We start from the raw sequence: 22,051 nt of genomic DNA on the forward strand, positions 1-22,051 counted from the left end.
GCAGTTGCCCTTTTTGAGGGCCACTTTGCCATCATCCCATGAGCCTAGATCATCTCCCTGACACCGTGGCCAAATGTCAGGTGCCCTTCGTCACCACGATGCTTCGGCGGCTTTCTTCCAACCAGCCCACTTGACTCCTTTGTATCACCTGCCTGGCTCCTCTAGGTACCAGAATGCCTGACCCCCGCCTGAAGGGTCCTTCAAATCCAGTCACCTCGAGCAGAATTTGATGACGAAGACGGATATTCCACGTTTGGATCAGTCCCACTGCAGTCCCCTGGGAGGCCCACACTGTGCTCCTGAGCAGGACGGGGGCTAACTCATTTCAAGAATGCCCGTTAATCAAAAAAGGTCCAGTCTGACTCAAATCTTCCTAAAAGGCTACACAATTTCCCATGTCAAACTGATGTGCATATTTTACTTAGGCTTTATTATTTGAAGGAACGAGGGCTGTCAAACAATATTCTACTATTATCCTGAAAACATGGAGACAATGGGACATCTGGAAACCCAGTTTAATTTTCAGATAATAAGCATAATGAGTTAAAACAAGATTAAGGGAGATTTACCCAAAACACAGAGTAGAAAAAAATACCTCCTGAAATAGAAAAATATAGGAAATTAAAACACAATCATTCAAAATAATTCTGAACTGGATAGTGAACAATTGTCATTTCAATTTTTGTAGTTTAGATAATGAAGCAATGAAAACTTTCTGTAAACATGTACATGAATAAAAACAAAATTACCTTTTATGTAGACTATGATGCATCCAGTGACATAGTACTAGACATTTGATATTCAGAAGTAGAAATAATATGTTAGGAAATGTGAACAATTAACCTTCCGCTCTCCAGCTCTGTAGCTCTGGCAGACAGGTCGTTCAGTCTCCCTGACTCTCGGAGGGAGGGACTCTCTTTGGTGGAGGGCCTGGCACACGCACACACTCCACAAACGGCAGCTGTAGGAGCTATCAAAACAGTTGACTCGGCCCTGGCTGGTGTAGCTCAGTGGATTGAGCGCGGGCCTGCGAACCAGATGATTGCAGTTCGACTCCCAGTCAGGGTACATGCCTGGGTTGCAGGCCAGTTCCCAGCAGGGGACGTACCAGAGGCAACCATATATTGATATTTCTCTCCCTCTCTCCTTCCCTTCCCCTCTAAAAATAAATAAATATATATATTTTAAAAAAAAAAACAGTTGACTCGGACTGAGTGTTCACTGTGTACCAGGCACCTTGATAAGAGATCTAAACACATTAACTTACTTAACAGGTCCAGGTCATGGGGGTGGTGATAGTGAGATTTTACAGAATGCTAGATGAGTGAGAAAATTTAAATTTACTAAAATAATACTCAGTGGTAAGAAAATAAAATCTGTATCTGGAGGTCATAGAAGGCATAGAGGGCCAAGGATCGTGTTACAGTTCAGGAGGTCCTGAACTGACCAAGCTAACACCCTCCCCTGCCCTAGGTGCTTTGAGGGGTACTCAGCCTCCAGCACTCCCACTGAATTCTGGTTTTGAGTTGAATTCCAACCATCTCCAGATGGGTTCCCATGTTATATTCCGGTTCTCTTATGGTACTGGGGCAGGGNTTACAGAATGCTAGATGAGTGAGAAAATTTAAATTTACTAAAATAATACTCAGTGGTAAGAAAATAAAATCTGTATCTGGAGGTCATAGAAGGCATAGAGGGCCAAGGATCGTGTTACAGTTCAGGAGGTCCTGAACTGACCAAGCTAACACCCTCCCCTGCCCTAGGTGCTTTGAGGAGTACTCAGCCTCCAGCACTCCCACTGAATTCTGGTTTTGAGTTGAATTCCAACCATCTCCAGATGGGTTCCCATGTTATATTCCAGTTCTCTTATGGTACTGGGGCAGGGAGAAGAAATTTCTGACTTATCTTCTATTTGTAGAGCAACTACGCTTTAGGAAAAAAAACATAGATAATACATGAGGAAAGAATGAAGTTTCACTGGATCGACACCCCGATATAAGAGAGAAATGGATGTGTTGGTGGTATGTTCAGAAATCAGGATGTGGATGATCTAGGGGCGGGAGTTTAAACATTAAACTGAAAGCATTAGGATCCTGCAGAGCGACACGAGTCATTTTAGTGCTATCACAGCCCTTCTCAGCTCCATTAGATTGAGAGTTGATTTGTGACAACTGATATGCAATTAGAATAAAGACCATAATGTCAGGATAATTAGCCATCACAAGTCTACTGCAAGTGCATTGCTCCCATTTGCAGTTTTAGTAATACCTCATTTCTTTCAGGACTTTTCTCATTGACGACGAAATCATGATAGATTCTTAACTCTACATTCTCCATTTAAACCAATGAAAAACCATTTGAGTTCTAAAGCATGGATTTCCAAATAAAGACTCAAAGACAAGATCATTATAAGAATTTCTAAGACGGGAGCATGCTCTCTCTAAAGCATTGCCACGCCTTTCTCCCTTACACATGTGTCTCTGTTCTCTTCTCCTAAACTCTAAGGGTCCCCATGAGACTTGGAATGAGGAGAGTAGCAGGTGGCAGAAGCTCTTCCTGGACTCACCCCACAAACCTGTCTGCAAAGCCCCCTTTTTCTCTGGCTTTCCAGTGAGCTAACAGCAGCCCTGCCTTTTACTTCTCAGTGAGTCCACGCAGCCCAGCACGGCCCACTTCTTTCCTATAACATTTCTAAACAGCCACAGCAGCTCCACCTAGCCTCTCTCCTGTTGCTTCTTCTATCCTAAGCCTTTCCTTTGTTTCACTGTCTCCAGCTGTAATAACTGTAGTCTCAAAATCACCTGGACTTGTGTTGTGAAATCTTTCCTGCACGGAGTCAAGGACCTACACAGAACAGGCCAGTCTGAGGCAGACCCGCTCCGGGTCTAGTCCCCATGCAGTAACTGTTTCGGTGACCCAGAGTGAACTGGAATTGTTTTCTCTTCTTTAACCTCTAGTTTCTCTTTCCTGTCACTTTCCATCATCAGTATGGGGGGAACCTGCCTGTGAGCTGTGGAGTAAGTCCCTTGTGAAAACACACCTCCTGAATGCTAGGATGGAAGTGCGCTCATGGCCTTTGAAGCTTTCACTGAGAAGCTCAACTTGCCTTCCTGCGGGGTTTAGACCACCAAGAAGCTTGTAGAGCAACAATGGACCCTTCTTAATAGAACGCATTACACAACTGGCTTCATGAATCAACTACCACACTCATCGTAGAGACCTACTCTTATAAACCCATCAGAAACCTCAAGCTCCTCTTCAAAAAACAAAAACCAATTACAAATAAATAATAGAATGGCTAGAACTTTTAAAAAAGGGATTTTAGGACAACCAATATTAATTGGCTGTATTTTATTATTAATGGTGTTTTCTTCAAGTAGGATTTAGCATTCTCCACATTTTATACCCACAATGCATAGCTAAGCTTTCCCACTATCCTCCTAAATAGAGTCACTATTCCATTTATTCCAGCATCCACATTGTAATGCTCATATACCAAGGATACTGGACATCATGCCATATCTCTTTTCACTTCTTACTATTCATCAGAATGATACCTTGCTCAAATGCTGATAAAACATAAATTACTGTACTGATTCCTCATAATATTGTCCTCCCGTTTTCTTATTCCATTTTTTCTTTCCTTTTTGTTTTGGCTTGGAATACTCTTCCAGTCACCTCTGTAGGTCCAACCTCATGTGTACATCAAGGAGATGATTCAAATGTCAACTGCGCAATTGTTCTCTCATCTCTCTACCTCTAGTCACTATTCTCTTCCTTTGTTGTCCCACATTATATTACCCAAACCTCATTCACAGCAGTTAACTCTTTCTCTCTGGTTTCACTGAAATGAATGAGATTGTGGCTCATTTACAAGATGAGAGTAGGAGTTGGTCCGAAGGTTGTGGGTTATTGTTAAGCTGATTAACAAGATGAGAGTAGGGCATCCATACCTGATTTGTACCTTCCGCCTCAGTAACATCTTCAACATCGCATGCAGACAGGTAGGCTCTGGGTGGGCCTGCACTGCTCACTCTTTACTAGGCCTTGTAGGTAAGTGACCACACATGTCCACAAACTAGCAATCTTTTCTTTTTAAACAGCTTTGTTGAGGAAGAAGTTATACCACAGAATTCACCCAGCATCTGTGTATAGAGTGTCTGTGTGATTTTAAATAAATTTATGGAGTTGGACAACCATCATCACAATCTATCTCAGAATACTTCTCTCATCCCAAAGAGTTCCCTCAGGTCCCTCTACAGTTAACCTGGGTCCCACCTCCTGTTCCAATCAACTACTGATCCGTTTGTGTCTATAAATTTGTCTTTCTGGGCATTTCATAGAACAGAATTACACAACATGCAGTCTTTTGGGTCTGGTTCCTCTCGGCATACTATTTTTGAGGCTCATCCATGCTGTAGGTGAATAAGTACTTTGTGTCTTTCTTATTGCTTTATCCATTCAATGGTTGATAAGCATTTGGCTGGTTTGCAGTTTGGGGCTGTTATGAATACTGTTGGGAAAGATACATGTAAATCTTTTGTTGAAATATACTTCATTTCTCTTGGGTAGATTCCTAAGAGTTAAATTGCTGGGTTATTATCATATAAGCGTATGTTTAAATTGTTTTTAAATTGCCTATATTCTAAAGTGGCCACATCATTTTACACTCTCACCAGCAATGTGTGATGATTCTTGTTTGTCCACATTCTTGCCATAATTTTTTTAACTACTGGCACTCAAGGGGGTTGTGGGGTAGTGTCCTATGTGGTTTTAACTTGCATCTCCCGAATGACTAGAGATGGGAATATTTGTAATAAATTTATTATCTATTCTTAATCTTCTTTGGTGAAGAATCTATGCAAATATTTAGCCTACTTCTTAATTGTTCATCTTTCTTTTTCATTGGAGTTGTAGGAGTACTTTAAAGTCCAGATACAAACCCTTTATCAGACATAAAATTTGCAAATATTTTCTTCAAATCTGCCTCCTGAATTTCATTTTATTAATGATGTCATTTAAACAGCAAATATTTTTTTTTTATTTTGAGGAGGTCCAATTTATCAATGTTTTATTTTGTGGATCATGCTTTTGGTGTCTAGCTAAAAACTGTTTGCCTAACCAGCTTGACAAAGATTTTTTCTGGTGTTTTCTTTCAGGAGTTTTATACCTTTAGCTGTTACACCTAGGTCTATGTTCCACTTGGATTTAATTTTTGTGTATTGTGTATTGTGTATTGTGAAGTTCATGGTCTTTTTTCATACCGATGTCCATTTTCCCAGCATTATTTGTTGAGAAGACTATCCTTTGCCTTGGCAATTTTAATAAAAATCAACTGACCATATAAGGGCTTAACCTCCACTCCATTGACCTCACGGCTACTCTCACACCAATAATGCAGTCTTGATTACTACTGCTTTATAGTGCATTTTGAAATTGGGTAGTGTAATTCCTCCAATTTTCTTTTTTTTCAAAACTGTTTTAACTATTATATTTCATTCTACATTATAAAGCTCAGCTTGCCGATTTCCAGGAGTATGCTAAGATTTTGAGATCGTATCGAATCCACGTATCAGCTGGAGAACTGGCATCTCAGCAACTGAGCCTTCCGGTCCGCGAACAGGAAATGTCGACTCCACTCAGATATTACAAGTAGTTTGCAGTGTGTAAGTCTCGTGCCTCTTTTACTACCTTTATTCCTAAGTTGTTTATTCTTTGTGACACTATTCAGATTGAGACTGTCTTCTTAATGCTATTTTGGACTGTTTACTCTGAATATATAAAAATACTTTTAAAAAGTCTCGACGTGATATCCTGAGACTGCTAAATTCATTTATTCATTCTAATAGTGTTTACTTGTGTATATGTGTTTTTTTAAAAAAGATTTTTACATACAGGATCAAGTCATGTGTGAATAAGGGCAATTTTACTTCTTCCTAGTCAATGTTGCCTTTTTTGTTCGTTTTTTTTTCCCTTTTCTCCACTGGCAGAAACTTCCAGTAAAGTTTTGAATCTAAGTTGTGAGAACAGACCTCCCTGCCTTGTTCTTGATCTTAGGGGAAAGCATTCAGTGTTTCGCAGTTAAGTATGAAATCAGGGTTTTTGATGCCCTTTTGGGCATCACAGGGGCATGCTGTATGGGTTTTTTAGATGCCCTTTATTAGGTTGAAGAAGTACCTTCTAATCCTACCTTTTTGAGCTTTTTTCATGGTTTTATTGGATTTTGTCAAATACTTTTCTGTATCTGTGTGATGGTATGTGGTTTCATCTTTTCCTCTATTAACGTAGTGTTGATTTGAATTGACTTTTTTTTTAATGTTAAACCAACCTTCCATTCAGGGTATATAGTCCCTTTCAAGGTATAGTTGCATTTGGTTTGCTAATTGTTAGATTTTTGTATGTGCATGAGGAATGTTGATCTGTAGTTTTCTTTTTTGTAATCTCTTTACATGACTTTGGTATCAGGGCATAAATATCTTCATGGAATGAGTTGAGAAGTGTTTTTTATTTCAGAAAGAGCATGATTTCTTCCTTAAACATTTGATTGAATTCACCTGTAAATCCATGTGGGCCTGGATTTGTGTGGATATTTTAAAAGTATTCATTAATTTCTTTACTTGTATAATCTGTTATGGGTTGAATTATGTCACCCAAAATGATATGTTGTAGTCCTAACCCTCAGTACTTCAGGGTGTGTTCGTATTTGGAAACAGAGTCATTGCAGATATAATTAGTCAAAAGGAGGTCGTATTGGAGTAAGCTGGGCGCTTAAATCCTCTATCATTTGTGTCCTATTAAGAAAATGAGGAGGAAATGCCATGTGATGATGGAGACAGAGATTGAAGTTGATGGAGCTGCAAGCCAAGGAACACGAAGGACTGCTGACAAGTCACCAGAAGCTGGAGTCAAGGAAGGATTCTCCCCTACAGGTTTCAGAGAGCTTCATTCTGCCAACACACTGATCTTGGACTTAGCCTCGAGAACTGTGAAACATAAATTTCCACTGTTTCAAGCCACCCAGTATATGGTACTTTGTTATAATTGTTTTATCTTCCTGATGTATTGACCACCTTACCGTTATGAAATGTCTGTCTCTAGAACTATTTCTTGTCTCAAAGTCTATTTTGTCTGGTATCAGTAAAGCCATTGAAAATCTGTTATGGTTACTATTTGCATGGTCTACCAGTGTTAAATATTGTTGTGAGTCTTATCATCATCATAATACATGATGGAATTTCATATTTACTTTTATAGTTCTTAAGTTGTTCTTAAGTTGTAAGCTTTTTCACAAGAAAGCTATATGTTCTTTGACCAATTTATACATCTTTTGGTACTGTATAACAACAAACACTCAACTCACTAAGAGTAAGTAGATACCCAAACAAACTCTTCTTTAAAAAGCAATCCAGTCGTGTTTTTGTTCATGGTGCTGTTGCCTGGTTTTCTCACCATTCGGCCTGGTTTTAAAAGCTGAGCATGATACTTACCTGCCTTCCTGCCAGTCCCAATCCTAGATTTATGAACTGTACAAAGGTTGTTACCACAATTCCTCTGTTTATACACAAGAACCAATTTTTAGCAATATTATTTAAGTGAGATGGCTCTTTACCAGATATTGTTGCTCTCTTGCAAAACTTAGACAAAAAGAAGAAATTATTCAGATGCTCATTTAGGCCTCAAATATTATACACAAGGTACATAATGTTGCTTTTTCTCATGATTAAGATTCATGAATACTTTTGTACATTTATGAAAATGTTACAATATCACAACTGCACAACTTTTGTGCTAAAGGACTTATGGCATTGATTCTTTGGTATTTTAAGCCTTGCCTCGGTGAAAGGGTGCTGCTTAAGATATGTAATTATTATCCAACTGATCTGTTTGAAAATTTAAATCGGTGAAAGGGTGCTGCTTAAGATATGTAATTATTATCCAACTGATCTGTTTGAAAATTTAAATAGACCTTGACTATGATACAACATGATCTCAGTATGAACATAAAAAAATTTGTCTGCTCAATAGTCATTTTTTTAAAAGATTTTATTTATTTATTTATCTTTAGAGGGGAAGAAGAGAGGGAGAGAAACATCAATGTATGGTTGCCTTTTGTGCATCCCCTGCTGGTAGTTAGCCTGCAAGGAACCAGCCTGCAACCCAGGCATGTGCCCTGACTGGGGATCGAAGCGTGATCGTCTGGTTCGCAGGTCCGCGCTCAATCCACTGAGCTACGCCAGGCAGGGCTCAATAGTCATTTTTTAAATGCAGACTTTTTTTGTCCTCTCAAATGTCTGTAAATTTTTCCATGATAATGTTTGAAATTAAATATAATTGTCTATATATTCTTAATCCTTATATACTTTAATAACGTTTTAATGAGATTACTGTATGGAGCTTCTTGATTTGTGCCTCCCTTAAAATGACCTCTGTATTTGATGTATTAAGATAAAGGCAATAAAAATGATGCTATCATGAAAGGTGTAAAGTGTTTTAGAGAATATGAGATAGGATTAGTATTATTGAATTGATGCATATGATCCTGGGTCAGAAGGATAAAAGGCGACTCCTTCTTTTTGAGAAATCACATTAATCTTTTTCCTAGGAATACATAAAATACTTCTAAAGGCAGTTCGCCTTCCCCCTCTCGTTCGGTTGACTTTCTATTTCCAGGAACACGGTTTATCATGCCAAGCTTCCCAGCTTTCCGATCAGCACATTGCTTTTAGAAGGGATAGCTTGTAAGGCTCAAGGAACACATACTTGCAAACTCTCAAGAGTCTTCTTTCACTTGAGAGTCTATTATATACCCTGTTCACGAGCCAATTTTTCACTTAAATTTCAAACTCCAAAATGAAATTCATATAAAGAATTCTTACAAAAGATAACAACAGATAATCAAAACTCTTCTACTTTTGGCAGTAAAGCAACCTAGCTTAACACAACTGTCACAACTTTCAATAAATACAGAGCAGCATAAAACCACCTGCATTTGGAATCTTCCTTGGAAAAGGCGCATCTAACTCCTACTGATTAGAAAATTCCGTGCGGAAGAGTGGAGTTTTCTCATACTGTATGAAACAAGCAGAGCATTAGAACATTTAACTTTCCCTGACTCCCACTACTGAACCAGAGTAGAAGCACAACCTGTAATTACCATGGCATCAGATGACAAGTTAACAGAAATACTTAACACCTAAAGCCCTCATATGGGCCAACAGACTAAGATATGCAGTCTCAGGCTTTGGGGAGTGGAAAGCACACCCACGACCTTGTTTTGCTGGCGTACTAGGTAGTGGTGGGTGCCACCCTGAGATAGGCAATGCTCCTGCTATCTGCTGATAACTCCTGAAGGTGGCAGTTTCTGTTTCTCACACCATCCACTTCTCAAGTAGGGTCTGAGGACTCGCAGCAGGTTGGGAGCTTGCAGCCGGGCTGGATCCTGGAGGGACAGTCTCACAGCCGCCACACGGTCAACTAACTTGCTGCTTGTCCCAGCGTCTGGTTCCTCCAATGGAGGCCTCGTGTTTGCTTTTGCTTTATGCAAGGTAGAGGACGCTAGTGTTTTATGGCGGGGAAGGCAGTATTATCCACGTTTCACTCGGAGTTACAGGATGAGTACTCAACACTGACCTCTCAGTGCCAGCTCCCGGCCACCGCCACCTAAACAGCCAGCAGGCCACCTTCCGCGGACTGAGCTGGCGCTGCAGCCACTGGAGGGGCGGGGCAGGCCGAAGAGCAACAGGGATCGTCGCCTGTGCGTGATGACGCGCGTGCGCTCGCAAAGACGTCCAGACGCAGGCGGCCGTAGAGAGCGTGAGTTTCCGCGTCTGTTTGACTCTGTTCGCGCGTTTGGTTCTGTGCGGCTTCTTTAGGCTTTAACTGGGGCTGCGGAGCCGGCGGTGGGGAGGGCGCTGCGGGGCGGCTGTTGGTGCCCAGCGAGACCCGGGGCAGGGTTGGGAGTGGGAGCAGGGACGGGTCGGGGTGGGAGGTGTAGCCTCTGCATCCGGCATCCTAGGCACACTCGGGGTACGAGATCGGGGATGGGGGGTGGGGGGCGTTTCCTAGAGCGACCCTGCGGGGTCGTCTTCACCGGGTCTCTGAGGCCGAACGCAGCGGAAATGTCCTGTCCAAGGGTCTCAGAGGATGGGGTTAGCTCCGTGGGAGTTTTGAAAGCAGCAAGTTTACAGCGAGGTTGCATCAGCAACAGCTTTCAGTTTCAGGTGCTCTTGGAACAGTAACTTTCTGTTCTCTTAGTAGGGCATAGGGAATCCGCTTCCGTGAATTTAACTCTTTTTCTGCTCAGACCTTAAAAACCTCTCCAAAACCGAATCACAGTCACGTTCGAAGACCTGCGGTGCTATCAAAATGAATTACTGCTTAATCATGATTGAGCCCTCTATACGTGCAGGTAGTACGCTCGCTGACAGCTCAGTTCCTCTTTTTATTTTTAGTTCTTTGGAATGGCTTCTTAAAAGTCTGGTGTCTTAAATTTATTTATGTCGGGTTGGTTTTGTTTTGTTTTGTTTTGTTTTTGGCTGGTTCTAATAAACTTATACAAACTTAATTTGCTGCCTGTATAGCAGGGCTTGGGAAAGAGGTCATCTTACACAGAGGAGCAATGCATTGGATTCCTGAATTATCCCAGGACTACTAGCATGGGCATCACCTCGGAACTTGTTGAAAATGAAAATTTGGGGGTCTTAGTAGTGGAACCCAGTGCACCTGGGTGCTAAAGTTTGGGAATTACTGGCACAGTGGTAACAACCATTTGGGTATCACAGTGGAATTTTACAGAGTGGAATGGATCCAGGTGGAACCTCTGTAGGTGTAGGATCTTGGACAAGTTACTCAAAGGTTACTTCACAGGGCTGTGAGCATTCAGTGTGAAAATGTGGGGAAAGTGTTTAACACCAGCATCCTTAGAGAACACTCAAAGATGAGATGTTGTTTAATAACCTTTATGGCTACATAAAATACATACATAGATTGTGTTGGAAGGATTCTTTGTTAGGTTAAATAATAGGTATAGGGCGCAGATATTGTGACCACTGCTTAGAAGGCATTTTGTTTGTTTCTGAATTCCCAGTTCTATATAATCAAGGTTGTTTAATGGAGGCAGGATATTCAGTTAAAAGTTATAGCAACACATACTAATAAACATGTGGCAATACCAACTACCACTTGGCTGTAGGATTTTTAAGAATCACATTACTAATTATGTTAAAGAATACTTTAAAAAAATTTGGCCTTCTGTTCTCTTCACCTTAACTATACCTTCTTTTGACCCAGAATTTGGTAAAGAAGGTAGGGTGGATAACTGACCAGAGATGAGCCTTAGAGTTGAGAAGTATTATGGAGCAGTGACTTGCAAGTGAAGGACAAGGTTGAAGATGTTTCCATCCTTCTCCTTTTTTCCCATATGTCATAAAGCTCCATGGTAGCAGAGGAGGCTCCATCACACCCATTCTCCATAGCTTCGTTTTCTGGAAGCATCACAGAAAACGGAGTTAGGTGTGCCCGCCACCTGTTGTTTTTTCAGATCATCAGTTGTACGGTTTACTCACAACGTTTCCCTTTCCAGAGGGCCACAGTGCTGGGGGCAGGGGGAGAGAGAGAAAAATATTCAGGATTTGAAGCAGCCGCCCTAAAGCCTAGACTCCTTCCAATGTTGAGAAGGGTCAGTGCCACTCTGTGGCCTAACCAACAGGCTTTGATTAGAGCGTGCCACTCCCAAGGCCGTGCTGTGGCTCCTGGATATTGTGGGTGAGAGAGTTTTCATTTTGGATATCAGTTTGTATTAGAAATAACGTTGGTAATGCTCTCCCATCATAGGGCATTCATTTTCCCAAGGCCCCGAATATTTTTCTTGTTCTCTGTCTCAGAGAGGCAGATATATTGCAGTGATTTGGGGTTGAGAAGACCCTGCTTTGAACCCTGCCTCTGCCACTACTGATTGTGTGTATCAAACAAGTTACCATCCTCCCAACGTTAGTTTCCTCTTTTGTAAAATAGCAGTCATGGTGTGTGATTGCCTCAGGACAGTGAGTAAAATGAAATAAAGTGTAAAGCGTCCACTAGGTATTATGAGACGTAGAGGCCCAAAAACTATTGCATGGTGGACAGTGGAAAAAGGTGGTTACCACCTGAAACCTTACTTTGTCTCGTTCATGTCCTCCGTGTGAGTGAGGTGGTTTTGTTATTCCCAGTCCACACTGGTTTTCTTTTTAAACAACCAAAGATGCTGAAGTGAAAAGTCAAAGCTTTCACATTATTGAGAACCGGAGAAAGCAACCACTTGAAGAAAGTTTAAACTCTAAACCTGATAGAAAAACACTATCTTCACTTCTATCACCATTCAGAGTGACTTCCATAAGATTTTTGGGGGTGCTAACTGGGAGGTGAAGGTCAAGGGATGATTAACATTTAAGCAATTTCAGTTAGTTAATGGGGACACTCAGTTAGAGAAGGGAACACTATGTTGGAGGAGATGAGACCTCGCTAAAAACATGCACCAAAGTGTAAGGAAATATGTTAGCTCTGAAATCGGTATTTTTCAATATGGATATTTAATAATAAAGGGAGCATTTTTGTCCCATCTTTTAAAAATGATAAAAATTCTTAGTGTATTTTAAAAATATTTATTTTTTAGAAAGAGGAGAAGGTAGGGAGACAGGGAAAGAAACACCAATGTGAGAGAGAAAAATTGGTCTGTTGCCTCTTGTACATGCCCTGACTGGGACTGAACCCGCAGTCCAGGCACGTGTCCTGACAGGGAATCAAATTGGTCACCTTTTGCTTTGCGGGATGAGGCCCAATCAACTGAGCCACACCGGTCAGAGGATTATGTATTTTTGTGTACATATATTATGTATAAATACATGAGCATGGAAAATACTGGAAAGGAGTCACACCAGGTCATAATTTTCAGTTTGTTGTAATCCTCACCCGAGGATATGTTATCGATTGTTTTAGAGAGAGAGGAAGGGCAGTGGGGGGAGAGAGAAACAATGTGAGAGAGAAACATCAATTGGTTGCCTCCCACATGCTCCCCAACCGGGGATCGAACTTGCAACCTAGGTATGTGCCCTGACTGAGAATCAAACCTGCAACATTTTGGTGTATAGGATGACACCAATTGAGCAACCTGGCTAGGGCCGTAATTTTGTAATTTGTGTATGGGGATAAGTGTGTAAACTTATGTAAAGTTATATGTGCATGTATTCGTAAGCATTCTTTTTAAAAAGACCATTAAAAAGATAGCAGTAATGCTTTAAAAAGATAGATTTCCTTTTATGCTGCAGTTGTAGCCATCCAAGCAGTGGGCAGATTTTTTAGCAGGGAACCCTAGTTAGCAGAATCTTGGGTGTAACGCTCAGGAGCAGAGAGGCTTTGATGAAGGGCACAGGCCCTTTGCAGGGACATACAGAGACATGTCCCTAGAACCTAGTGGTCCAGGACACTGGGTGTGAAACTCTTCATCTATGGGATAGAAATGCTCAGGAGATGAGCTGTACCTTAAAAAGTCATGGCAGGAAGAATTCTTGTGAGTGGGAATCACAGACGTGTTCTGAAGACAATGCAAAAGCTTTTCAGCAGTGGTTTAGTGCAAAAGATTAAACATAGTATGTAGTATAGCTTCTCGTGCAGAGAAGTGGTTATTTCTACAAAAATAGAGTGGCATCTATGCACATTTTTTGAGAACTCATCTAAGCTTTTTTTTTCAATGCCTTCAAGTGTGACAGCTGTATCACTGTTAAAGCTATTTACTATTTTAACTGGCTGTTGTTTAGCATTACAAATGACTCAAGGAAAAAGATTCAAGGAGTCCATGAAAAATACATGACTTGTGTTTACTGCCCCTTGATTTTTTGTTGTATGAAAGCAGCTGGTTTGTATTTAGATGATAAGGGGTATTTCTTAGAGTTAATTTTTAGTTAATAGTAAGCTTTCATAAGAAAAATAATTTCAGCGGCAAAGTATTTGTTAGATTGTTATTAATAGCAGTAGTAGTAATATTGCATTGTCTTTTCCACATTGAAGGGGGGTTTCCTGGTGACAGCTGGAGTGTGGGGGAGGGAGCCCCTTTCAATCAACCAGCTGCTCTGTGCAACATCACGATGGTGACATTTCAGAGCCTGTGGATAATTTTGCCTGTATTCAGAAAAGAAAATGTATCAAGTTTCTGGGAAGCAATAGATGGCATGCAACGGCCCTTTGGGATGCAGGCGAGCGCAACTGACTGCGAGTGTGTTCCGGTTTCCATGTTGGTGTTATTTACCCCTGCCCTCCTTGGGCATCGTCAGATGCACGTCATAGTTACAGAGCAGTAAAGCTTCGTGCCACAGCCAGAAGAGGCTCATTACCTCATGCAGAGGAAGGGAGAGTAGGAAGCAGACTTTGGGGGTGTGCCGTGTGCATTCCCATAATGTGCCATTGCATTGATTCTTCCCAGTGACTCCAGGAAGTAAGTGAAGTTTTCCTCATCTATGGATAAAGGAGCGCGGCAGGACGGATGATGTGATTTTCCCGAGGTCACGTACCAGTCATTGGTGGCATCCAGATTTGACTGCAAATCTGGCTTCCGCTCCAGGAGTGTTGTCATTGAAACAGCAGCTGTTTCTCCGTGGTGTTAACTTGCTTATGCATTTTTAATTAAAAGTCACAACTATCAGGGTAGTTATGAATGAAATTTATATACATATTATAATGACTTCAATTCTATCTAAATAATATATAGGGGAATGTGTGTGTGTGTGTGTGTGTGTTTTGGCAGCTATTCCTAATTTGGGATATTTTTCTCTTGAGGAAAGTGTCTTGGGCAGCACTGTGAAAAAGATTTTGCTGTATGTTTTTATGTTACAAGTACCAGTGATTTTTGACTATGTGTTTTCTAATGAACCCGCTGCGATTCTAAGTTTGAACAAATGCAGGAATTAAGACTGTGCACACTGCCCATGTAGCAGAAGCACCTTCCTTCATACTAAAGTATTCAAGATTTCCTCCTTCTTTTCTTTTTTTAAAGATTTATTTATTTATTTATTTTTAGAGGGGAAGTGAAGGAGAGAGGGAAAGAAACATCAATGTATGGTTGCCTCTCATGTATCCCCTGCTGGGAACTGGCCTGCAACCCAGGCATGTGCCCTGACTGGGAATCAAACCATGATCCTCTGGTTTGAAGGCCCATGCTCAATCCACTGAGCTACACCAGCTAGGTCTAGATTTCCTCCTTTCTTTCAATGTATGCTAAAAATTAGCATACATTGAAATTTGTATTAGTAAGAAACATTATAGACTTCTAAATTTCCAGCTTGTGGCTGTTATGTCCACCAAGTGATGACTTAAAACACATCCTTTTTTTGTGTATGTGGGAGGTGGCTTCACAGCTTTGACTTTGAGTTTCATGGGTCATTTTACCTCCATGCCCATCGTCCGCAGGATAATGCCTGCCTCCGATTTCTGTGTTTCTGCCCCCAGACCTCACACAAAACTTTAAACTTCATTTTGCTGTTTTCTAAACATCCCATGCAGTTTTATAAGCAGTTCTATTATAGTTCTTTATTGCACTGTAATGTTGGTGTTTGTGTGTCTGCTTCTCTTTCAAAGCCATGGTAGCTTGTCCCTTAGTGGATGCTTGGATATTGTTAAGTGAAGGAATATCGACAGTGAGATATAAACTTATATGCTTAATGCTTTTATTGCTGCAGTTTCATATCCATTGTTTTTTCTCTCTGGGCTCATGATTAGAAAAACGTGATGATTTAGGTCTGTCAGTGATTTGCATGATGGTGAGAAATGAAGAGGTAAATCCCTCCAAAGAAAAGTGTGGAGGATACTTCCATCATCCTTCCTGAAGTCTGTGGAGTTGAAGAGGCTCTCATTCACTTTTCTCTTTTTACCTTCTTCTTTCTTTGAGCAGATGAATTGAATTGATTCATTGTCCAAAAGTTCAGTCAGAAGGGATAACATCTTATGAAATGTTTACACCTGTCTTATTATCAGTGAAGAGCAAAGTCAGGGAGTACGATGTTTTTGAAACATCACTTAAGTAATTAGAATTTTTTTAAAAAATATAAACTTGTGTAAATTGAAGACAACTTTAGACCATTGGTTTTTCCTTTTGAAATAACATTCTTCATCCAGTGTCCAGGTTTATCCTCTAAGTGTGTGACTGAGAGGACTTTGTGTTACTTATGCAGAAGTTGCTCTCCCACTCACGTTCTTAGCTCTGCGCACTCTCCTTCGGGGCATGCCTGTCTCGGACCTTTGAGACACTGCTTGTATACCCTCCATGATGTGGTTCTTCTGTGGGCTAGGATATTGTACTCAGTAGAAAATGAGAACCAGTGATCTTGAAATAAACTAGGATTTCTTTGCCAGCCCTTGGCAAATGCCTAAGTGTTCTGGGTAGGGTCCTTTGACTGCAGACAATAAAAACTAACTTAACTGGTTTATCCAGATAATTTATTCAAGAGCAAGAGATTGGAAGTGTGTGGGTAAGCTCAGAGAGTTGACAGAAAAACCAAACAACCAGGACTTGGTAAAGGATGGCAGCTCGGTGAGCTCTCCAGGTCTGGGTAGACTTGGTGGGTCTGGAAAATTCTTTGTTAATGCTCTGAGAGTCAGCTCCAGCGGTCGTTGGTCTCTACACACGTCTTAGATTCCAGAGGGAGAGTTATGATTCCAGCTCCGGTCACTGGCACTGCTGATGGCTGGGCCCTCCAGGACCACATCCAGTGGGTGGGAGGCAGATTCCTGCCACTGAAAGAAGGAGGTATTGGTGCTGGGCAGGCAAAAAAGCCTGAGCTGTCCCAACCACTTGGTAATTAGTGGATGTCCTGTGTGCTTTCTGGGAACATAAACAACATCTCTGAAATCTGGCTTTCTCTTCTCCCTCGACTAGTTTGTATGCTGGAAAGATTTCGGTTACATAAATAATTCACTGACAGTCCTTACCCAGATTAATTTAGAGTGTGATGGCTATCACCTTTTCATGGACTATAGGTAAACAAACAAAGAAATCTGGCGAGGAGCAAACGTGAGAGTGGAATTACTTAAGTGCTCCTGCACGGAGAGGGTGCTGGCCTTGCTGCTTGCCGCGTGTCTGCTGGCTGAGGGACCCACGTCTGAAGGGCTGTCAGTCCAGGAACTGTAATGAGCCCTCATTACACTAAAACTTGTAGTCTGCAGCAGAAGGAACCGGCTTGTGATTGATACTGGAAGTCATACATGGTGATGGATCGGAATTGGAGCTGGCGCTAATTCACCACGCCGCGGAGCAAAAGTCAGGGCTGTGTACGAGATCCAGGAGTTTCATTTTTCGTGTATAAAGATAATCTAATGATTTCTGTTAAGATAGTAACACTTTAAAAAGGAGGGAAAAATAAAAATTTTGCTATCTGACATATCCAGAATTTTTTAATCCTAAAATGGAAGCTCATTAAATTCTCAAATGTAGTGATACTGTAAAGATAATCTTGATGGAAATTCTGGCTTGACATTTTATTATAAAATTTATTGTAATTAAAAAATCATTTTTACTTTCATGTGTCTTCCACATACCCTGTCATATTGTTTTAAAAATGTGTGTGTAATTGAATCACATGAAGCAGTTTAGAAATCTGGGATCATAGAAAGCCCACAAAAAGTCTATTTTGTTACTAAGGTATAAAAACACTTTAAGGCTGTGTTAAAATTTAATGTTAAGCCTTACTTTATTTGTACATATGGATGAAAAGCACTGTCATTTCCCAGTTTGTGATTTTGTATATGTATAATCTCAACAGAACGTCATTTAATCCTCACCATGCCGAATGAGCTCGCATTATTTCCTTTCAAAGGTGAGGGAGTGGCAGCCAAATGACTGCCCTAAGGTCTCATGGCTCGTGTGTTGTAAAGGTCAAACTGGAGGCCGTGCCCTTGACCACTGTCCTGGGCCACACACGTCAGTGCTGCTAGCCCCGTGTATCGTTCTGACAAAAAGCCATGGGAAGTTTCTTTTCCTGGAGCCTGTTTACTCAGTTGCCTGCCAACTTCCTTATGTTCAGAAGCTGTTCAGACGGGTTGCCTTGTCTGTCATCTTGTGCCACTGCCTTCCGTGAATGCGGCCACCACACCTGTATGTGTGGCAGTGTGAGGCCCTTTGTCCTTTACGTCTCAGAGCAGCCTGACAGCCTTCCATGTTGAATTCAGCAAGGTTGCTTTTTTTCATTTAACAAAGCCGAGTGTTGCTTTCTAGCTGAAAAATAATTAAATGCTTTTAAAGATGTATTTGATTAACAGGAAGCTGATCTGTGTAAATTAATTATAACTGTAATGATGTCAGTCTTGTCTTTTATTATTACCCAGGTAATTGACCAGGAGTTTGGAAGCTTATTGTAACTGACAGTCATGGTTTGACCTTGTGTGCTGTCTAGGAGTGCAATGTGCACAATGCATGTAAATGCAGTTTGTTCACTGAGCTGCATGTGTTGTCAGAGCCTCTGATCGTGCTCTTATTTCCACTGTCTGCTCCTTTGATGAAATCGTTACATTCAAACTGATATTGTACTGCGCTTTCTTGCTTAAATCGTCCAGCCAGACACACATGTCTCTGCCATTGAGCCATCACCGTCCAACAGGGGACCTTGGCACATGTAGGTTGTGTAGTTAAGTAAACAAATGCCCCAAATGTAATAAATCTTGTTTTTAAGTTCCATGTGAGAGAAAGCAAAACAGCTGTTGGTAGAGAAGATTGAAAATAGGGACACATGTGATAGGTTGAGAGAGAAGTAGCCCCTTTTATCCTAATTTGTCCGAGACAGTTGAGAGCATGAGGCGTTTTAAATGCTTGAGTGACGAGGGCCTCTCTCTTTGGTGAGTTTGGTTGAGGACGGGGTCGTAGTGGTGGACACGGAGGGGAAGGGGCAGAAGAAGGGCCCGAGATCTGCGGTGCCTGGGTGCTGACTGTCCTTTTTCCGGCACCCTTTCTACCGGGGGGAGAGTCGGCTCCGCTGGAGTGCGATGTCGACGCTCCTAGAATCACCATTCTGTGCGCGATCAGGCGGTAAAACGCACACAGTTTATGGAGCACACGCTGTTAGGGGTAAAACACGCAAAAAACTTTGTCACTGGTACATTAAAAAAAAGAGAGACAGGGACCTAGTAAAAATGGAAGCGCAGTCTTAATGTTAAATGATCAAAAAATACCTAAGTGCTACAATAAATACGGCACCCTTTCTTCAAAAAGTCTTACACCTTGCTTGTCGAAGTGGCTGTCAGAAGGGTCACAACTTGTGAATTATTGTCAGTGGAGGGAGGAGGCTCATTCAGAATCGGACGGCAAGTCACAACTGCAGACGTGGATGGGTGTCCGTCATAACACACTCTGTGAACTTGAGGTAGCTGGGTTGAGGTGTGCAAATGTGTACAGTTTTTGGATTTCCATGCAGCTTGCTTCAGCTGGATACACTTTTCTGCACTCATCCTGTGGATGAAATTGTGTATAATCAAATGCTAAATATGCATTATGCTCAAAGTGTTCTCTGATGTATTAATTATACGTGAACACATTTGCTTGTTTCGAAACCAGCGCTACGGCAGAAGCGCCGGAGCCCAGTCAGGGAGCGACGCTGGCAGGGCCCTGCCCCCACCCCGTGCCCGCCAGCCCACAGGGCATCATTCCCACAGACTTCTAGCCTCAGCACCTACGGTTCTCCGCCCGAGTGCTTTCTCGGCCCCGACATCTGCGCCATCTGCGCCATCTGCTATGGCAAGCCACAAGTGACAGGGAGTTAGGGCAGACCCAAGCCTCTGGCAGGTAAGCACTGAGGTGCAACTCTGCTAACTCCCAGGGTTCCCTGTGGGGTAATGCCGTAGGCACTCGCAGTGATGGCTTGCTTAATAACACGCCACAATCCTACCAGGGTATCTGTTGCCTCCCAGATAAATTACTTAACATGGAGATCCTTGTCTGAGAGTCTGCTTCTAGGAGAAGCCGAACTATAAGTGATGTAGTCATAGCTACCGGTATCAGGAGTAGGCTAGTTGAGTCCTCAGAGCAACCCATTTTACAGGCGGGGAAACACACGTGGCTTGATGAATTTGTCCAGGATAAGTAACACAGCTAATAAATAGACCAGCCGTCTTAGCCGTCACTTGGCGTTGAGCAAGGGCCCAGAGGCAGATGTGATCTGATTGGGCAACTAGGCACAGGAGAGTAATAGAAACTAAGGTCAAGCACTTGATGTTTTAAATTTAATTGCAGGGGCTTAGGGGCCCTTTAGCAAGTCTCTTATTCTGCCATTACAAAGCTGCACAAAAGGTTTTTGTTGTTGTTTGTTTGGTTTTTAGCAGCTACACGGGTTGGGTTTATGAAATTGGAATGTCCCCACCCGATCTGGACCTTTGCACTTCCAAGTTTTTCCCAAAGATGGGGAGATACCGAGAGGAACTAGGCCCGGCCACCCTTCTAAGGAGCCATCATCCTGGTCTCTCACGTGGACATGCATGATTCTGGGCAGAGTCTATAGGGGAGGGGGGGGGAGCTTTACAGGGCCCCCCTTTCCTGATGTTCTCATCCCTGGGCAATCCAAGGCAAGGCTGCACCGAAGCCCTGCGCCTGGGTGTGATTTCCCGGATCCCAGTGAGGGTGCTTGAAAGCCATGCAGCAAATGTGCAGCAGAAAGTGAATAAGAGTACGGTGTGCAAGACAGGGCTCCTGTTTCCTCCAGAACCCTCTGTCAGACTTTTCTGGTGACTTGGAAGATAAGGTGGGATAGTTCTGCCTCTGAACCTACACTCTTTGTCTATGGGGTTAAGCACTGTTGCCTCTCTGGTTACTGGCAGAGAATAATCAGTGACTTCCGAACTCCTCTGAAACAAGGAACAGTGGCGGGCACTCCGTCCTTTTCTTTCTCTGAGCCTAAAAACTCTACCTCACTTGATAGATGGTCCGCATGCTACTTTGTCTACTGACTGTATTGGTGACCTTGATAAAATTTAGCCTCTTCTAAGTTAGAAAGCAGTTCAGCTTTCTCCCACCAGGCAGAGTCGGTAGATTTCTTCCCCTATGTCTCTCTCTCTCTGCATCTCTGTGGCTCTCTCTCCATCTGTGTCCGAGTCTCTGCATTTGGGGAGAACATTTCAGTATTAAGACTCGACTTCACTTTTCTGAGCTTCCTGTGCTGCAAAGCAGCTTCATCCTACTCACCCTAAAGAAAGGGACCGTTCGAGAGTTGGATGGTCTTGGACATGCAGGACCCCGGAGCTAGGGGCAGAACCTGCTGGGAAGAAGTGATCTCTCACTGGGGAATCGTCTCTCCAGTTCATTTTGACCTTCTTTGTGCTTTTTACCTAAAGTTTTCAAAGTGCCAAGAATCCCCAGCAGATCTCTCACCACCAACACAAACTCGTCACTCAGCAAAGCCCCTCATTCCTCGGAATGAACGAATTGTGGGTCTTTATTTTCTTTTCGCTGTGTAATTCAGCTGCCGTTAAACTGACACCGCAGCCCAGGGTTAAGAGTAGTTCAGAGCATTCCCTAAATCTGCCGTTCCTTTTCTGAGTCCTTTGCCTTTACCTGAAAGCAGCTTGCCTTTCCTTAGGGTTTGGGTTTGTTTTGTTTTAACCCTCAGCAGCCAGTCCTCAGTGTAGCAGCAAAACTTGGCCTTGGTTGTGGTAATGTTGATGGCTTTTGGTTTGCTTGGTTTGTCTTTCAGTTCTTAGACCTACCTACCTCCTCCTCAGTGGCAGGACCAGTGTGGAGGGTGAAGTCCTATGTTTAACCCTGTGTACTTTGTACTGGGCCACGACCCTCTTAGGGGAAATTGATCTAGCCTTCTCCAGCAGCTGTCCATCAATCTTATCGCTTCCTGGATATTGTTAGACTCTATAGTGGAGAACTAACTGCTTATCAAGACCTGACTTGACTGTTTCTTTTGCTGATTTTATTCAATTGCCTTGGGAAGGAATTTCTGTGGTGTAGAATACTCGTGAGTGATGGTAATCACTTAAAACCACTTTCCTGTATTTCATTTAAACTCTTTTCATAGCTTTCTGTGAGTTTTGCCTCAGT

General features: G+C 42.1%; 1 protein-coding gene across 3 annotated transcripts in view; it reads left to right on the forward strand.

Moving 5' to 3' along the window:
* Positions 1 to 9,736: 9,736 nt before the first annotated feature.
* Positions 9,737 to 22,051, forward strand: part of RHBDD1 (rhomboid domain containing 1) — a 108,500-nt gene continuing 96,185 nt past the window's right edge. The window contains exon 1 of one of the 3 annotated variants that reach the window (XM_037029290.1): positions 9,737 to 9,813. The gene's annotated coding sequence lies outside the window, so the exon portion shown is untranslated. Of the gene's footprint in view, positions 9,814 to 10,068; positions 10,409 to 22,051 lie in introns of those variants that run through there. The other 2 variants (XM_037029292.1, XM_037029291.1) reach the window with 2 other exon arrangements.

The sequence above is a fragment of the Sturnira hondurensis genome, unplaced genomic scaffold (assembly GCF_014824575.4).
Source record: "Sturnira hondurensis isolate 20B ecotype Veracruz unplaced genomic scaffold, ASM1482457v3 Scaffold0020237, whole genome shotgun sequence".
NCBI lineage: Eukaryota > Metazoa > Chordata > Mammalia > Chiroptera > Phyllostomidae > Sturnira > Sturnira hondurensis.